At 37.7% G+C, this 8,100-nt stretch overlaps 1 pseudogene; it reads left to right on the forward strand.

Moving 5' to 3' along the window:
- Nucleotides 1–4,144: 4,144 nt before the first annotated feature.
- LOC118593367 lies at nucleotides 4,145–5,149 on the forward strand (annotated as a pseudogene).
- The last annotated feature ends 2,951 nt before the right edge of the window (nucleotides 5,150–8,100 follow it).

Here is an 8,100-nt window from a genome sequence, read left to right on the forward strand (position 1 = left end):
AGGGAAATGAATACCATAAATTCTTTAGCACTGATGAACACATTTTTATGTGAGAATGTCAGTCCATAATATAAAGCACTTGCAACAACTTGGAGAACAATAATCTTTATGACCAAATGCTATAAAAAATGGAAGGAAAGGGATGGAAGCACATTATCAACAGCATAGGTTAGTGCAATATTCAAAGCATAAGACAGAACACGTGAGAAAATGTGAAATGGACAGTGCAAACAAAAAATAAATAAATAAATAAGGGGAGCCTAAGGACATAATTGTCAGGAAAGAGTGCCTGATGACACCATTCTGACAAAGGCCCACAAAATCCTTAAGAACAAAGATTATATCCTCTGTAGATGTCTTGCATCAGAGCAAGCCTGAGCAAGTAAATATTGCATAGATATCAATGAAATGAATATGTATTTGCCCTTCCTCTGCACAAGCCCCTAACCCACAATTCAGACCATAAGCATCTGAGAACAGAAAATAAAGAGGGAAAAACATGACTTCCAAACTAGAACAGAGGTTCTCTGAATTCCAAATTAAACCTGGGCAACAAAGAGGGAAGGAGTTAGCTGTAGTAATCTGAAGGAGATTCGACTCATGCTTTCTCAATACTGAAACTGAGTGAAATTTCATGGAATATACATGAGTCACATTGAGTGAAATGAAGGTGTACAAGTAATATTTCTTGTTGATTGAACAAGAATAGTTATTTTTAAAATATTAATATTCTGAATTTTGAATATTTTTTAACATGTTTGAAGTGCTTAAAATAAGGAAGAAAATGTTAATATTAGTGAAGAAAAACTCGAAATTCGGCTTAGTAAATTATCGTAGTCTGAGAATTGAGATGGGAAAAAATAGGGTAACACAGATCTTGAGGAAAGGATGAGGTTATAATTAAAACAACAAAGTACATGTAGTATGAATATTTACAAAAAAATATTTCTAAGCAAAGCCATTTAGAATCCAGAGGTAAAACCCACTATAAATGGATTCCTATATAATGGGGTTTATGTGTCAAGTGTTGGAAAAAGAAAGTTAAATGACACATTAAATGTAAGTTTTGATTTAAAACTAAAATTCTGTTTCCCTCAAAACCAAAAATAAAAACAGAGAAACAAAATTAAAATCAAAATAAATTAACTTAAATAAGACAAAGTTTAAAAAATAGTGAAGGGCATACAAACACAACTCAACAACATAGAATTTATTTAGTGTTGGTCAACTATTCTTTTATGAGCCTGCCAAGTGACAAGGAGAGATAAAGTGAGGGATTTAGAATGAGAGACAAAAGAGAGCACAGAAGTGGATAAGGATTGGGGAGAAACTGGGACAGAGGAGAGAATAGGAAAAAAAAACATATTGTATGAACAAAATTGTTATATAAAATACCTAATTAGTTACTACAAAAGGAAGTCTAATTAATCCATTCAAGTAGAGAGAATACCAATTTGGAAGAGAATAGATCCAAAAAGAAAATAAAATCCTCTTTAGTACTTTTGAATAATTTATTTGAATAATTTGAGTAAATTATTTTGAATAGAAATCAGCAATATCAGAAGCTACACCCATAAAGTTTCATGACTGTCCAAACATGGGATAAACAAGGATGAAACAAATGGACATGTCAAAGTGGACAAGGAAGAATACTTGAGGCCTCAGGTCTACATACAAAGAACTACAGGTAACTGAGGAAACCTAGGAGTGAGAGAGATGATCTTCTCTAGGGAAAAACACAAAAAATGGTTGTCCAGTACTAAATTATCATCCATGAAAATATACATGCAAGTAGCATTATATGGATTGAATAGTCTATATTTAGTAACACACACACACATACACACACACACACATATATATATTTCAGTTATAACACTTTTGTTCATATATATGTATATATGTAATAACAATTAGTTAAAAAAAAAAGAGACCATAAATTTGAAGTATAGTGGGACAGGGTAATTGGGAGGGTTTCAAAAGAGGAATAAGAAGGGAGAAAAATTGAAATTATATTATGATAGCAAAAGTAAAATTAAAAATAAATGTAGTAGGAATACTTAATGATACTTATTAATAAAATCAAACCTGAGGCCAGTTATTGGGGTAAATGCTGGAAGATCAGAGAAGCAGAACAAGCCACAGTTTCCTCACCTCACCAGTTCCTCAGCTGGTCTCATTTTCTCAGACTGCAAGCTTCTGAATCCTCATCCCAGTGGCTCTCAGCTAAACTGTGCTGTTCCAAGCCTGAATGCTAAACCAACCAAATGCTTAACTAACTCTGGTGCCTGGTTTTCATGTCTTATATATCTTTCTACGTTCTGCATCACTCCCTGGGATTAAAGGCTGGGTTTCTGGGATTAAAGGCATGGGTCACCATGCCTGGCTTTTTCTAAAGTGGCCTTGAACACAGAGATCCACATGGCTCTGCCTCCCAAGTGCTGGGATTAAAGGTGTGCACCACCACCACCCAACTTCTGCTATGGTTTGCTCTGACCCATTTTCTAGCCACCATTTCTGGCTTTGTTCTAGTGGTTGTCTGCTCTCTGACCCGAGATAGGTTTATTAGGGTGCACAATATTGTTGGGAACACAACAACACCACAAATAAATGCTCCTGTTTTTATTGATTTTTTTCCTTACTACATCTGCTTATAGTCAAAGATATTAAAACTGTTTTTCCCCTATGACACTGACTTTTAACAGCATCTTTTCTAAAGTAGTTATTTTAAATATTGTATATAATCAATTGCAATATAGTTTCAAACTAATATGTATTTGATTTCCTTTTTTTAATTTTAACTTCTTATTGATTTTTTTGTGGATCCCAATCCCATCATGCATCCCATCATGCATCCCAATTCCACTCATTTCCCCATCCCCTGTATTCACCTTCTTCCCTTGCAACCCCCCAAAACAAAATTTAAAAGTAAAACCAAAGTTAACAAACAAAACCCAGAAATCTAAGCAAGCAAACAAACAAAAAACAAAACAAAAAATTTTCAGCATGGAAGCCATAGTGTGGGCCAGTGAATCACAAAATATACCCTGTAGTCCACAGATCTTTACTTGTAAGTGTTCATTGCAATGAGTCATTGGTCTGAATCCAGGACTCTGGCTTTGTTACACCCTCTATACTGGGCCCACACTGGGACTCCTCTTGGATATTCTAATGTTGATTTGTGTCATGGAGATCTTGTAGCTCTGGACAGGCAGGCCTGGCCCTTTCAGATATGCAGGTAAACTATAAGGACATATGTACCAAGGACCAAGTAAAATAACCTGGTTAAAACATATGGATTGAAGTCAGGTGTCTTGGATTTTCCTGACTGCAACAAAATATAGGAGACTAGATACTTTATAATGAACAGAGTGGATTGCCAAAGTTCTGTAGGCTGAACAATCCAAGAGTAGATGCACATCCTTGACTAGATCCTTCTTGCTCCATCATCACATGGTAGAACAGTAAATAAGCTTATATAAGAATATTTAATGTTGGATTTTAGAGACTGTATTTTTAAACATCTTTCACTTCTTCAATTGCATTTATCTGCTTAGGAGAGTTGTTTACGTCCTAAGAACATTGGATTTGTGCTCCAGGACCTCTGGATATGTTAGCAAGGCCAACAACCATGATAGAGAACAGGACTGACATTATACAGTTCTGGCTTACATAATATGCTGCCTGGGAAATAAGACACTTTAGAAATAGCAGTAATGCATTTAGGATAGGCAAATATAAACTAAATACCTCTGAAGACCCACATAATATGCCTCTTGCAACAGCAATTAAAACTCAGAGTGAGTTTAGAGCACATTTGAACCTTGAAGTGTAGCATCAAGTTATCTTGCAAATCTTCCCTTGAGAAACAGAAAAGCCAGTAGCCCTCCATCTTGGTATCCACTGAGAAATTCTAATTAGATTTGCACCTTATTAATTCCATTTTTTTGAAGTTTAAAAGTTATATTAGAAAAGGAGATGAAAAGCATTAACCTATTCTTTTATTAGTCTCCTGAAATTAATTAATTTAAATATTGGAAAATGCATTATTAAAAGAAACTTACTGGAGCCTCTGTCGCCATGCCCAGACCATGCTGCTGTCCATCCTGCACTCCCGGTCCCAAAAGGTTCAAAGTCCACCAAGATGGTAACCCTCAAGGACCAGCTGATGGTGAATCTATTTAAGGAAGAACAAGCCCCCAAGGAACAAGATTACAGTTATTGGGGTTGGTGCTGTTGGCATGGCTTGTGCCATCAGTATCCTAATGAAGGACTTGGCTGATGAGCTTGCCCTTGTTGATGTCATGGAAGACAAGCTGAAGGGAGAGATGATGCATCTCCAGCATGGCAGCCTTTTCCTCAGAACACCAAAAATTGTCTCTGGCAAAGACTATACTGTGACTGCAAACTCCAAGCTGGTCATCATCACAGTGGAGGCCCATCAGCAAGAGGGAGAGAGCTGACTCAATCTGGTCCAGCGAAATGTGAACATCTTCAAGTTCATTAGTCCCAATGTTGTGAAGTACAGTCCAAACTGCAAGCTGCTTATTGTTTCAAACCCAGTGGATATCTTGACCTACATGGCCTGAAAGATAAGTGGCTTCCCCAAAAACCGAGTTATTGGGAGTGGTTGCAATCTGGATTCAGCTCGGTTCCATTACCTGATGGGAGAAAGGCTGGGCATTCATCCACTAAGCTGTCATGGATGGGTCTTAGGGGAGCATGGAGACTCCAGTGTGCATGTGTGGAGCGGTATGAATGTTGCTGGTGTCTCCCTAAAGAATCTGAACCCAGAACTGGGCTCCGATGTAGACAAGGAGCAGTGGAAGGAGGTTCACAAGCAGGTGGTTGACAGAGCCTATGAGGTGATTAAACTCAAAGAATATACCTCCTGGACCATTGGTCTCTCTCTGTGGCCGACCTGGCTGAGAGCAGGATGAAGAATCTTAAGCGGATGCATCCCATTTCTACCATGATTAAGGGTCTCTATGGGATCAAGGATGATGCCTTCCTCAGTGTCCTTTGTGTGCTGGGACAAAATGGAATTTCAGATGTTGTCAAGGTGACTCTGACTTCTGAAGACGAGGTCCGCTTGAAGAAGAAGAGTGCAGATACGCTCTGGGGCATCTAGAAAGAGCTGCAGTTCTAAAATCCTCAGATGTCCTAGAGCTTCACTGTCCAGGCTGTAGCAGGGTTTCTATGGAGACCACACACTGTCTCCTCATCTGAGCTGTGCTTAGTGGTGTTGTGTTAAGGTGGCAGTTCCCACAGCTCTACCTTGATGCTAAGTGGTACTTGAGTAGTGGTAACCTGGTTGGTGTGACAGTCCCACTGTCTCTGAGACACACTGCCAATTGTGTGCAGGCTTCAGTTACCTTATGAGCCTGCCATGTCTGCTGTGCACCCTCACCAAACATGCCTAGGCCAGTGAGTTCCCAGTTAGTCATAACGTGCATATTTGTGCATAACTGTTCTAAGGATATTATTTTTGTATTATGTGTCTGTAGTGTACATTGAGATATGATGAAACATCTGCATATGGATTGATGCAACCAACTACCCAAGTGTCATGCCAATGAAAACACCAAATAAACCTTGAAAAGTGAAAAAAAAGAAACTTGTATTATTTTATAAATAGAACAATTTAACATTACTGTCTAATTTGAAACAAAAAAAAAACTATCAGAAATCTTTGCATTGTGAATTTCACACACAACTATATAATGTAAGCTTACAAGGAATCTTACTATTTGAACTTTTAATTTCAAGACAAAGATACTATTATTATTCAAAGTAAATTTTACATAGCCACAGAAACTCAGCTGCTAGAAACCTTGGCACCAACTTTGTGAACTGTTTGAAATTATCCTAAAATGCTAAAAGATCATAGTACAATTTGGAAGATAACTGTGAGCCAAGTTCCATCTTTATAGACTATCTTTCATGTCATATGTAGTATACAGGCTTGTTTCTAAACCATCCAAAATGATGTGCATGTTCTCCAGCACTCAGTCTCCTCATTATTTTTACATAGATTTAGAAGGAAATGTCACTGGAAAAAAGACTCTTCTTGAAATTTTGATCTGACAAGAGGCATTGTTTAGCTTATCAATTAGCTGATACATGATATTTAATTTTCAGCTATATAATGTTCAAAAATAATAACATTGGATATTTTAAATAAGCCAGTAAATACCTTTGTACACTTTTCATTACTGAACAGATGCAAGTTTGATTCTTTTGAAAATAATCCCTCAAAGAGTTATCATATTAATGCCATTCTGATCATTTGCTCTTGGCTCTTCATTGTAGGGGATTAGCAGCTATATATGTATGGATTTTTCTAACCACCATACACCTCTTAATAAAAAATTATCTGTATGATAGTGGAAAGATATGCATACTTTAACTGTATAATGATTTCATCTATTAAAATATTAACAATTCAAATATATATAAAAATTATAAGTTAATTCTGTCAAAGGAAAAATTTCAAAGGGATTGTACTATACATTCATTTTATGAAAATTTATGATTAATTCATCTTAAGCTTAAGTTAGAAAATTACTTATAGTATAATTGTGAGAGTATAACAAATGAGGGAGGGCACTTTAAGGGCATGCCTCATGCTACTGAGTCTGTAGATGTAGACACCCAGGCAGGTAGAGGACAACTGAGATACCCTGGTCCATACCACAACTTATGTTGCTGCATAAGACACCAGAGAGGCCAAATGCACTCAAGCCATGCTGTGTGGTAAGGTCAGAAGACACCCATGATGTCCCCAAAAACGCTCAGCAATGTGGTGCAGGTGGAGCAGAAGACATTGGGCACCCCCCACCCCACCCCACCCACACAGCCACCAGCCTTGCAACATTGACAGGGCAGGCACCATGAAGATAAGCAATTAGCTGTGGAAAGATAGTAAAGAAAGTATAGTGGAATAGTGTTGGGAGCATAGCATCAAGGACCTTGCACTCATAGATCTCCAAAGAAACCAGGAATATTAAGCACACAAGGTTGTCTTTCCAACATGAAAAATGAAATCCTGTTTTTCTACAAGAAAGCTGACAATTGGAAGTATTAAGAGCCTGATGACCTGTGTTATCTGTTGGGCCAGGCCAAATCAAGCTCCTACAACTAGTACTAGAGGTAGCTTGTAATCCAAATTACCCCTAGAATCAGAGGCTCCCCCAAGCTCCCACAACCAGGATGAGAATGGGATGTTTGTCCAAATGACCTCTCCACTATCTGTATAATGGAGACCAGGCCAGACTCTTAGGCCCTTAAGCTAATGGTAGCCTATCTCTAAAACCCAATTTCTTGGAAGAAATGACATTTACCCTGAGTTGAGTCTCAATATAATTATGCTTCCTTGTGAACTGGGGATCATATTATATACCAGGTGTGGGAGCCCATTTGGGTTTCCTAGAGGATTTACCCAGCAGGTCTACATGGAGAGAATGATTGGACCACAAGCCTGAGTTCAGGTGTCTGAGATGGTCTGCACTTGACTGTGCTGGGGGAGGTCTTTTGATCCATCCCTTAACATTTAACCTTAGGGCTTAGACAGTCAAGTCCCAATGGATTAGGATCTAGGCCCTTTCAAGGTTATCCTATATTTCTATTTATTTCTGTCCCCTCTATCCTTCTAACCATTATTTCCTGCTACTCCTACTCAAGAGTACTCTGGGGAAATAGGGGTGGGTGGGTGACCCCCCACATTTAGCAACATGAACAGAGACTAAGACAAAAAGAAATATCTATATATCTATATCTATATCTATATCTATCTATCTATATATGTATATCCATAAGTGCTTGGTAAAAGTAGGGGTGTGGCCCTGCCAGTAAAAAAAAGGGATCCAGTCCAGTTGTGTAGTGAAAAATAATAGTTAAGTATGGCAGAGGATTTTATCCTAGAGAGAAAAGGAAAAATAATGGACTGGGAGGATATCTGAGGCCCTAGTGCAAATCTCTATGAAGATTTATCTCTTCTGTTTCTCTTTCAGTTTCTATCTATGAAAAGTTAGGAAGGTAGAAAATAGGTATAGGTAGTAATATAGTTCAGGAAGAAATTTAGAGTAAGGTAGTACATAG

This window comes from Onychomys torridus, chromosome 11 (genome assembly GCF_903995425.1).
Source record: "Onychomys torridus chromosome 11, mOncTor1.1, whole genome shotgun sequence".
NCBI lineage: Eukaryota > Metazoa > Chordata > Mammalia > Rodentia > Cricetidae > Onychomys > Onychomys torridus.